Source organism: Gymnogyps californianus, chromosome 5 (assembly GCF_018139145.2).
Source record: "Gymnogyps californianus isolate 813 chromosome 5, ASM1813914v2, whole genome shotgun sequence".
Lineage (NCBI taxonomy): Eukaryota > Metazoa > Chordata > Aves > Accipitriformes > Cathartidae > Gymnogyps > Gymnogyps californianus.
In genome coordinates this window covers 10,698,723-10,708,208 of record NC_059475.1, presented here as the reverse complement: position 1 = coordinate 10,708,208, position 9,486 = coordinate 10,698,723, and positions in this window count along the sequence as shown.

The following is a 9,486-nucleotide window of genomic DNA, read 5'->3' as shown; positions in this document are numbered from 1 at the left end:
GCACTATCTTTGTGTAACAGGGTGAGAAATATGGCTCAGTATTTTAAAGCATAGACAGAACAAGAAATCCAGGTATTCAAGTTATTAAGTCTTCCTAATTTTCTATGAGCTATAACTTCTGCTGCAGGTAAGATCATAGCGTGTATGTCAAGAGTCATACATGGACGAAGAGATTGGATAAAAGGGTAAGACAGGCAAGTTAATACTGCATGTCTGAAAACCTATAAACAAAAAGCAGCTGATTAAAATGCCATAAAACAGCTGGATCCACAGTTAGGGGCTAAAATATATAGCACATCTTGGATGTACTTTGGAAGACATTAAAAAATAAACATGTAAAATACTATCTCCAAACTATTTTACAAAAACTCATGTTCCAAAGACTCAGAGATTTGTGTCCCTCTGTATCTCTAATTGGGGTCAGTAATCATGTTTCAGAGAAAAAACAACTAAAACATCACAGTACTAATTTGGCAGGTTACTTCTGAACATCTGTTGTTGTTGCAGAGACATATCAGGGACCGTTTGAAGGCAACCCCTGCCCAAAAAAACCCCAAACAAAACCCCCTATCAGTTTTTGGGTTATTGTTTGAGAAACTAGATTCCTTTTTGTGCATGTAACTAGATATCTAGACTAAAAAAATTAATGAAAAATTGCAGATTCTAAAGTGAAACCACTAACACATAGCCTTATTATACCTTAGGCAGGCTGCATTTAGTGAAGATCATACCCGCTACTCTTCTTGACACAAAGTCAAAACCCTAAGACCAGGAAAGTGGTTACTGTAGCATTCAAATGTGAGTACAGTAAAGAAAATCAACTGGTTGGAACACAGGCTAGTTGTTCCAATATTCTATTAATAAAACAGAATTTTCAGTACAATCACCACATAGCACACTCTCTTCCTGTTTTTAAATCATAATTTTAAACCAGAAATTAGTCTAAATTCTGGTGTTTACACATGGTGCAACCATTAACATATTAACGTAGTTAAGGAGGCAGCTAAATTTCTGCTTAAGACCTAATTTACTATCATCTTCTTTAAAAAAAGCATAAAATCTGAAAATTAATCAGGTCAGAGTTGACTGGATGAGGAAATGCTTTTGCTATTGTATCAGACACACCTGTGCAGTGCCCTGAGCAGAGCACACAACTAAGCCGGTCTTTCAAGCAGGTTCCACAATTTGCAGTGTGATCTTAGTTTCAAGTTCTCCCTCAAGTACTACCCTTCAAGGAGAAAATATTCTACCTTTCCTCAAGCCTTACCTCTTCTATTTGCTTCTTGTGTTTAGAAATGTGTGGCAGAAGGATGATGCAAACTCTTTTCTGGCAACAGTAGCTGAACTCAGGCCTTGTTAAACTTCAAACTGTCCTTTCTTAGCTCTTCGGTGATAAATTTTGCACCCTTAAAATTTTATGGTATAATAGCCACCTATAAGATGCCTTACTAACCTACAGAGAGAAATTCCCTGCACTGAACTTAAAATCTGTTTTAAAGACAGTCACAGAATAGGATTGATATATATCCTCACATGCTGAAAATCAAATTTGATTAACCAGATGCTGTTATTTTCTTTAATATCTCATGAATAGAAAATACAGTATAAAAACAATTCAAAACAATCATTTACTGGGAAATACGACATATGGCCTGCTGAGCTGCTTTCCTACAGAAATAGCTAAAGATCATTACTCTTGGCATCATTCCCTACAACAGTCACTGGGCTCATTAAAACAGACAGTATGTGATTGAGTCCATAAGGAAGATTATTTCTACAGGTGGGTAGAAACAATGATGAAAACTACAAAGACTTGTGAGAAAGAAGTAGTCAAGGAGACTTCTCCACCTCCGTAACTTCTGTGCACTAAACCAAATCAAAGCAGCACCACTAAAACAGTTGCTGAAAAAAAAAGATGCATTTTCTCCTTTTTCTTCATGGTATACATTTCCACCTTGCTAATATATCGTATGTCATTTAACTTGTTCTGCTGGAGGGTTTTTGCTTGAGTGGGAATATCCTGATGTGAACAGGAAGTTTGCATCCAGCAGGGGCCACTTGTTGCCTGTGTTTAGTCCCAATTCAATTAGGCGGAAACCAAACCTTAACGCTGTCATAGGATGAGTTCACGTTCTGCGACAGTGGATTGGAATAATCACAACCACACCGTGATGCGATAATGCTGCAATCCAAGCTTCTCCAGTGATGTTATACTAGTAAATGTAAACCAAACATTTGTGATCTGGCATCACAGGATAGTAAATGTTAAGACGATTATAATGTGGCAATGATAATCTGATGTAGCAATAATACAATCACACTTAGCACGTTTGCATTTGAAAGCAGCTACGCTGTGATTATGTTCTTGCAACACATCCCCTCTACATGCCAGCACTGTTGCGTGGATTATCTAAATTTAGACTATAACATGGTGCAGCAGATGACTTTACCGTGTTCCATCACTGGCCTTTTTCACATACTGACAATTACTGCTGCGTACAGCATCGGCATTATACGATCACATTGGGAGATGATGGAGCATTTATGATAGTGAAATGAATGGCGACATCACACACATGCTTCCGACACATTTGGAAGGATCCTATGAGGCTATTGTGCAAGGACTCACAAAATATGGTGCGCGACACAACATCAACTTACTGACGTGATACTGTGTACCGGCACGCGTACATACAACATGTGAGGCGGACACAAGACCGGGATTTCCCAGTGCAGGCTGCCAACATTGGGAGTGACACTGCAGCCCATGGATGCAGCTGAGGTGGTGGTGGGCTAAAAGACACGTGGCATCACAAGGCGATGATGGTGACCCCACGGCAAGGGAGAGTGAGGGCAGAGAACCCTTGCCAACAGGGCAAGGCCAGGCAACAAGGCCTCCTGGCCACCTGAGAGCAGCCCCTGGCCCCGAGGTGAGCAGGGAGGCTCGCAGGGCTGCAGCCCCCAGCCGGGCCGAGCACTGGCGCCGTGTCTTTGCCACTGAGGGAGGGGGGGCGAGGCGAGGCCAGGCCTAGGCAAAGGTGGCCACCTTGCCGCCTAGGGCAGCGACGCCACGGCTGCTGTGCTGACCTTAACGCCTCAAGGGGTGACGTCACGGCTCAGGCCGATGTCACACGAATGACGCAGAAGCACGGGCGAGCCCCAGCGGCGGCACTGAGGCAGGAAAGGAAGCGAGAGGGAGCTCCTGACGGCGCTCCGCCCGCCGCACCGCCGAGGGAAGCCACAGGCGACCCACCTCCGGCCCCGCCACATCCGGGGCCCCGGCGGCAACTAACGGGCCTCTCCACCGCGCACGCGCGCCTCTCTCCGCCCATTAGCTCCGCCTTCGGCCGGGGGAGGGAATCAAAACTCCCAGCCGCCTTTGTGATTGGCTCCCACTCCAGGGGCGCCCGGGGATTAGCTGCCGTTCAGGAGGGCGGGCTCTGCCCGCTTGCTGGCAGGCCATTGGGCAAGACCGCCAGGGAGCCGCTCGCCCGTTGGCGGGCGGGCGCGTCCGGTCTGGGGCCGGAGGAGGGTGCTATTGGCTGGAAAGTAGGTTAGTGGTGCGCCGTTGGGTGGCAAGCCAGGCGGAAAGTAGGTCAGGGACGGGGGCTGCCTGCGCCGGGCGCCGCTCCGGGCGTGCAGCGCGTTGCCGAGGGACGGCGACCCCCTCCCCCCCGGGGTGCGGCGAGGGGGCGCGCGGAGCTCGCGGTGAGCTGCTAATGGGCAGTGGGCGACCATTGGCGGGGGGGCGGGCGCTAACGGGCGGTGGGCTGCTGGGTGAGGGCGGACCGCGTTCCCGGCTGAGGAGACGGCCCCCCCCCCCGGAGGGTGGGGGGAGGCCGGTGAGTGGTCTCCCCGGGCCGCCACCTCGCCGGAGCTGCCTCCTCCGGCAGGCCGTGGGGAGCTACCTGCCCCGAGAGGGGTTGGGGGCTGCGGCTTCCCCGGTGGGAGGGGGCCGGACCGGGAGAGGGGGGACGGTGGGACCCCCCGGCGCCCGCGGCAGCGGTGCTGGGCTGTGTCCCGTGGAGCTGGGACCGAGGCGGGGGGGCCGCGAACAGAGCGACGCCGGTAGGGACTGTCTCGGCGGTGTGACAGGACCCGGAGATGACGGGGCGGACACGAGTCGCGGCCGTTTGCAGCCGGCCCCGGGCCCGCTGCCGACGCGGCAGCTCGTCCGGACCCCGAGGGCAGAGCTGGGGCCGGGGGTCCTGCTGTCGGTGCCTTCTCGGCTCGGTGGAGGGGGAGGAAAGGGGCAAAACCGGGGGTCCGGGAGCTCAGTGGAGGCAATGCCAGTCTTGTTCCTCCTCCCGGGTTTGAGTTAGCCTCCTCAGGGATACGGAGGCTGAGATAAGTCACTGAGCAGAGATGTTGGTGCCCCTTCCCCCGCAACAGGAATGGATCCCTTCAACCTCTGTCCCATAGCTGGTCCCTTGGACCTTTTTCAGTAAATCAGGTGCCTTGTGATAAAGTCTGCTTTAGGTGGGGCCCGAGGAGTGTGTGTATTAAACCCCCAGATGATGGTAGTAGTTGGAAATTTCTGTGGGTTTTGACTCTGTTGCATGGTGGCCAGTCCTACCTGTAGACAACTAGAGCCATCTCGCCAGTGACACAACTGTGGGGTTCTTTGCTTCCTAACAGTGCAGCTCAGTTACCTCCTGAATGTTTTATGGTGAACCCTAGGGTCCTGAGGCAGTCCTCCCTGATGCTGTTACTCCTCAGGCTGTTTCTGACAGCTGCATGTGCATCTTTGCTGTCAACAGGAGAATGAATGTTTTTCTTCAACAGTGAATGTAGAATACTGGGAACATTAAGGTGGCTTCCCAAGATCAGGATTTTGCGCTTGGGGAGGCAGGGGAATTGGTTTGCATTTTTAAGTGCTGAGATTTCTGTTACTCCAGTGCCTCAATTACAACAGTTTTGGAAAGATTTTAGTACTTGAAAATAAAGGTGAAGAAACAAGTGGGTGTGTTTTCTTGCTTTTGAAGCAAATATGCTTACAGCAATTTTAAAGTATTTTCTTAGTATCCGAGGTAGAAAGGGTCAACTGCAGAGAGCGATCATCTTTTTAAACAATTTTGAATCTAATCTCTTTACAAAACTCATTCAGGCTTTAAGTAGAATTTTTTTGAAAATGCTGGTCCTTGAATATTCAAAATTAAACTACGTTTTTGGGTTTTTTAATAGGCTAGTATTAAAGTACCTGTCCTGCCTGTTTAGTTTATCTTTTATGAAAAAGACTTTTTAAATGGGAGTGACTGATAATACGCAGGCTGCAGCTAAGTTTGTAGGGGAAAAAAGAAAGGTTGTTTATTTTAATTAACTATTAATAGTGGCTGACTGTATCTGTACATGGTCTTGCAGAAGGCTGAGGTTAAACTGTGCCCTCGAAAGAATGTGTGTTTTGTATGCTCTAGGAATATGCAAGTGTAAATAGCTATTTGAAGTGTCAGAAACTGTAGACCTCTCATCTGAATATTCTAAACCACAGTTGCCTGTTAAGGGGAAAGTCTTTACTACCGCTGAGCTTTGTGCGTTTGTATTTCTCTTGACCATTCATATTTTTTTATGCCTACCTGTAGAAATGGAGTGTGTAAAATAACCCAATAAAAATATTGTGGTTATAGATTAATATGCTGTTTTATCCCACACTGCATATTTCCATTGTCTGTCTGCTTGACAGTTGTGGTGTATGGTGCTGTGTAGACTCAAGGTCTCTAAAAGAAGTACGTTGGGAGATTGCCTAGACAAGAAAGAAGTACCACAGAGAACCTAAGGATAGCTGTGTCGTTTTGTTCTTCCCTACAAGGCCCTTTGGGGGGACACGGGGGTGTCAGTAAACTGACTTAGCTGTAGTTGGGATTCCACAAAGCCAGAGCTGAAGTTAGGGCCTGCTACCACGTCGCTGTCACCACCTGCTACCAAGAGACCCACTGTATTTGGGGACGACCACTAAGGATGTATTAGGAAGGTGATGTTTGTAGGGGGAGTTTATTGGAGATTTTTTTTTTTTTCTTCAAATACCTGCTCTCGAAGATTCTTTTGGGAAACCAGGAATAGGAACAAGTGAACATTCAGTGGATTTGTTTGGCAGAGCTTAAAGTTACACGCAGTTCCTTAACACTATGCAAGACTATGATGACAAAGCTGAGACCTAATGTGATAGCTGCAACCTGAGTGCTGCAGATGAGTAAGGCTGTTTTTCAAAGTGAATTGATATCAAGCACGCTGGAAATACCAAGAGACATGTAGGTTAATTAGTTTAGATTAATACAGAAGCACTGTTTTCATGCTCACATTCAGTATTTTAAGCTGTTTTCAGCACAGAGCCAATTGTCTGTGGTACACTTTGACAGGAGGTACAGGAAAACCTGAAGGAATACATTGTTGTTAAGTAAAGCAAAGTGAATTTGGTGCATCACTTAGTGACTTCCGTTCTGTAACTTTTATGCTTTTCATTTTTAGCCTTTATCATCAGTTTTGTCCGTAGTTCTGTTTTTGAAAGAGGGCAGAAAAATAGTAAAAAGCAGCTACCTATATCCCCAAGTATTAGAAAGTTCTCTGAAGTTAGTTATATTCAATAAAAGATGTGTAAAGGCATATAATATGCAAATGACTGCAAAGAGAAGCCCAAAATAAATACATATTTTTAAGCTTGTGTAGCTTCCTTGTTCTCAGTAAGTTTACAGAATGCAAAGAATACTTAAGGTTTCTCTATTTACTTTAATACATTAAACATGGTTTGAAACTTTCATTTTTGGCTGTCATCATACTTAGAAAGCTTCAGACTAAAATAATTGGTTTTGATAAATGTAGTAGCTGAGATGATACTGACTGGAACTCAGTATCAACTTTTGCACTTAGTTGTTGAATGCTGTGCTTGATCAGCCCATAGAAATTAGGGTCTATGTTTTGGAGGTGCTTGGAGATGCAAATAAGGTGTTTTATGGCATTTTCAAAAGTGGTGAAAGAGCTTTCAATCTGGGTATTTCAGTCTTTTTAAGAGTTGCTCTAGATATATTTTAGATAATGGACTGATAATGGACTAAAGTAAAGCAGAGGTATATTCTGCCTCTTGTGTGTGTTTGTGTGTATATATATGTGCACATGTATGTATGTATGTGGTAGTCTTGCATTGCAGTAGTAAATATGTTCCAGGTTCAGTTAGATCAAATGCAAACTGGTGACTTTTGCATATTCCTGTGGTGTTACGTAAGTGAAACACAAGACACTGAAACAGAACACAAAATGATGCACTTAAAAAATGAGAATGCTTTTCTTTTTAAGAGTTAGTATATTGAATTATGTAGAAAGTCTATTTAAGTTTTGTTTAAGATCTTTTTTTTTGTGGGAGGAAGAGATCCCAGTTGTAATTATGAAATTGTATCTGTATTTAATCGCTTTCAATATTGTCAGATAACCTGTGGTGTATATTTAATTGAACTTTACATTGAATGAGGTAGATATCGAGTTGAATAGCTCGCTGCCATGAACTGCATATTGCACCTGCCTTTTTTTACCTCAGTTTGTTGGAGAAATGCAGTAAGGCTACTTATCCAAGGCCCAGACTTCATCTCCTTGGAAACCTGATCTTTCACCAGATGTTGAAAAATGTAATTTCTTTTTTAATCCATTCTGCAGAAGAACGCAGATCAAAACAGCATCTTCAGGCTTTGTTAGTCTGGAATATTCATTAACTAAAAAAATAGTCTGACATTTCAGTCTTTGTCCCAAAGAAGATCGATAGCTTCTGTTGCATTTGATATTATTTCAAATTTATTTCAGCTGTTGCTAAAATTCCCGTAGTGGTTGTATAGTTTAATTCAATTCAAGAACTGGCTGATAATGCCTTCTTCATGTGTACAGTGCAGGACTGTTTGTGTTCCCTGCCCCTTCCTTGCCTGCAAGGATTCATCTTTCTTCTCTATGTTCAGGTCATCTTTTCTCCTTTGCAGCTGCAAAAAGATATTTCTTAGCCAACGCATCCAGAATTTGTAACCTTTTCAGTCTCCTGCCATTTGAGAAGCTGTTATTCAATGTCTCTGATGTCGGACACACTTCTAGGTCAGCTGCTGGTGTCAGAACAACTTGTGACCCTGAGCTGAAGCCATGCTGTAGTTTAGTAGGTTGGTCTTCTGTAGGAATAGTGCCAGTAGGCTACTTATAGAGCAAGAAATATCATTGGCAGGATTTTAGAATGGTGAAATTCTAAACATTTCTTGTGGTCTAAGGTGTTGACATTCTCTACTAACTTTAAAGAAACCCATTCATATGAATGTGGGCAGTTGAGGAAGATGATTGTAGTTTTCATGTTTGTTTTGACAGTATTTTCCTTGCAAATGTTAGTAGGTTCTATTTTCCACAGGTACAAGGCAATTTAGTGGCACCTTGTGTAAAGGAAGCAGCAAACATTGCTAAATCCTTAATGGTCCTTACTTGGTGTGGCTATGATGGAAGTACATCTTCCAATGTGCAGTTGCTGTAATGATGGGAAGGATATGTTTGGCAATTCCTAAGTGGTGTCTATTGGCATCGTGTCTCTCAAATCACTTTAATAGGAAGGCATTTTACAGTAAGTCATATATGCTTATTCAATTGTAGCCGTTTGCCTTAATTCCTTTCTGTATCAGCTAAAAATAAATTAATGGAATCCATGTATTTTAAAGATTTGATGTGGTCTTGATACAAGACTACTCAGAGAACTGTAAAGTTAGTCTTACCCATTTGGGGTTGATGTAGGTTTTGGAGGGAGAATGAAATAAGACTATCAGAGAACTCAGAAATGAGTATTATTCTTGATCTGAAGTTCTTTTTATCTTGGAAACTTCCTTAAAGTGGCTTTGCCTTTTCTAGTTTGTCTAACAAAAAAGGACAAGATCAGAAAGACTTTGGTAGAAATTGCTAAATAATGCTGTACTGCAGAATATTAATGGAGTGAAGTGAGAAGAAAAAGTTACTTCCTAGAGAAAACAGGAGGAAAAAACCCTAATATACTTTTATTTTAACTTTTTTTAAGAATGTTTTCTCTGTCTTGAAAACTGTTTTTATAGTTTCCTTGAACTGGTTTGGTTGGGTTTTTTTTTCTTGACTTGTTACGAATGGATTTCTCTTTGTTATTTATGGATTTTTCTTGGAGTGTTATGAAATGTAGGACTTCTGTTCCAATTTGAAGCAAAACTATATATTAAAAAGTAATAAAACTTTTATCCTTTATGTTGCATGTATGCATTGTAGTTGTGTTGAGAGTGACAGCAAAATGGCTTTGGTTTGAGTGCTACTTGTATTTTTACCCTTCACTCAAGGACCTCTGATAATTGTATTTTAAATCCCCCTGAGATTTGGGCTTTATGCTGCAGTTTGGCTACCAGCATATTAGTTTTAGTATAACCTTTTAAAATAGTATTTATTTTGCCCATAGACTTGAATGGCCTAGTCATTTTTCAGGGATAAATTCTGGGGTCCAGAATACATTGCAAAAAAATCAGAAGT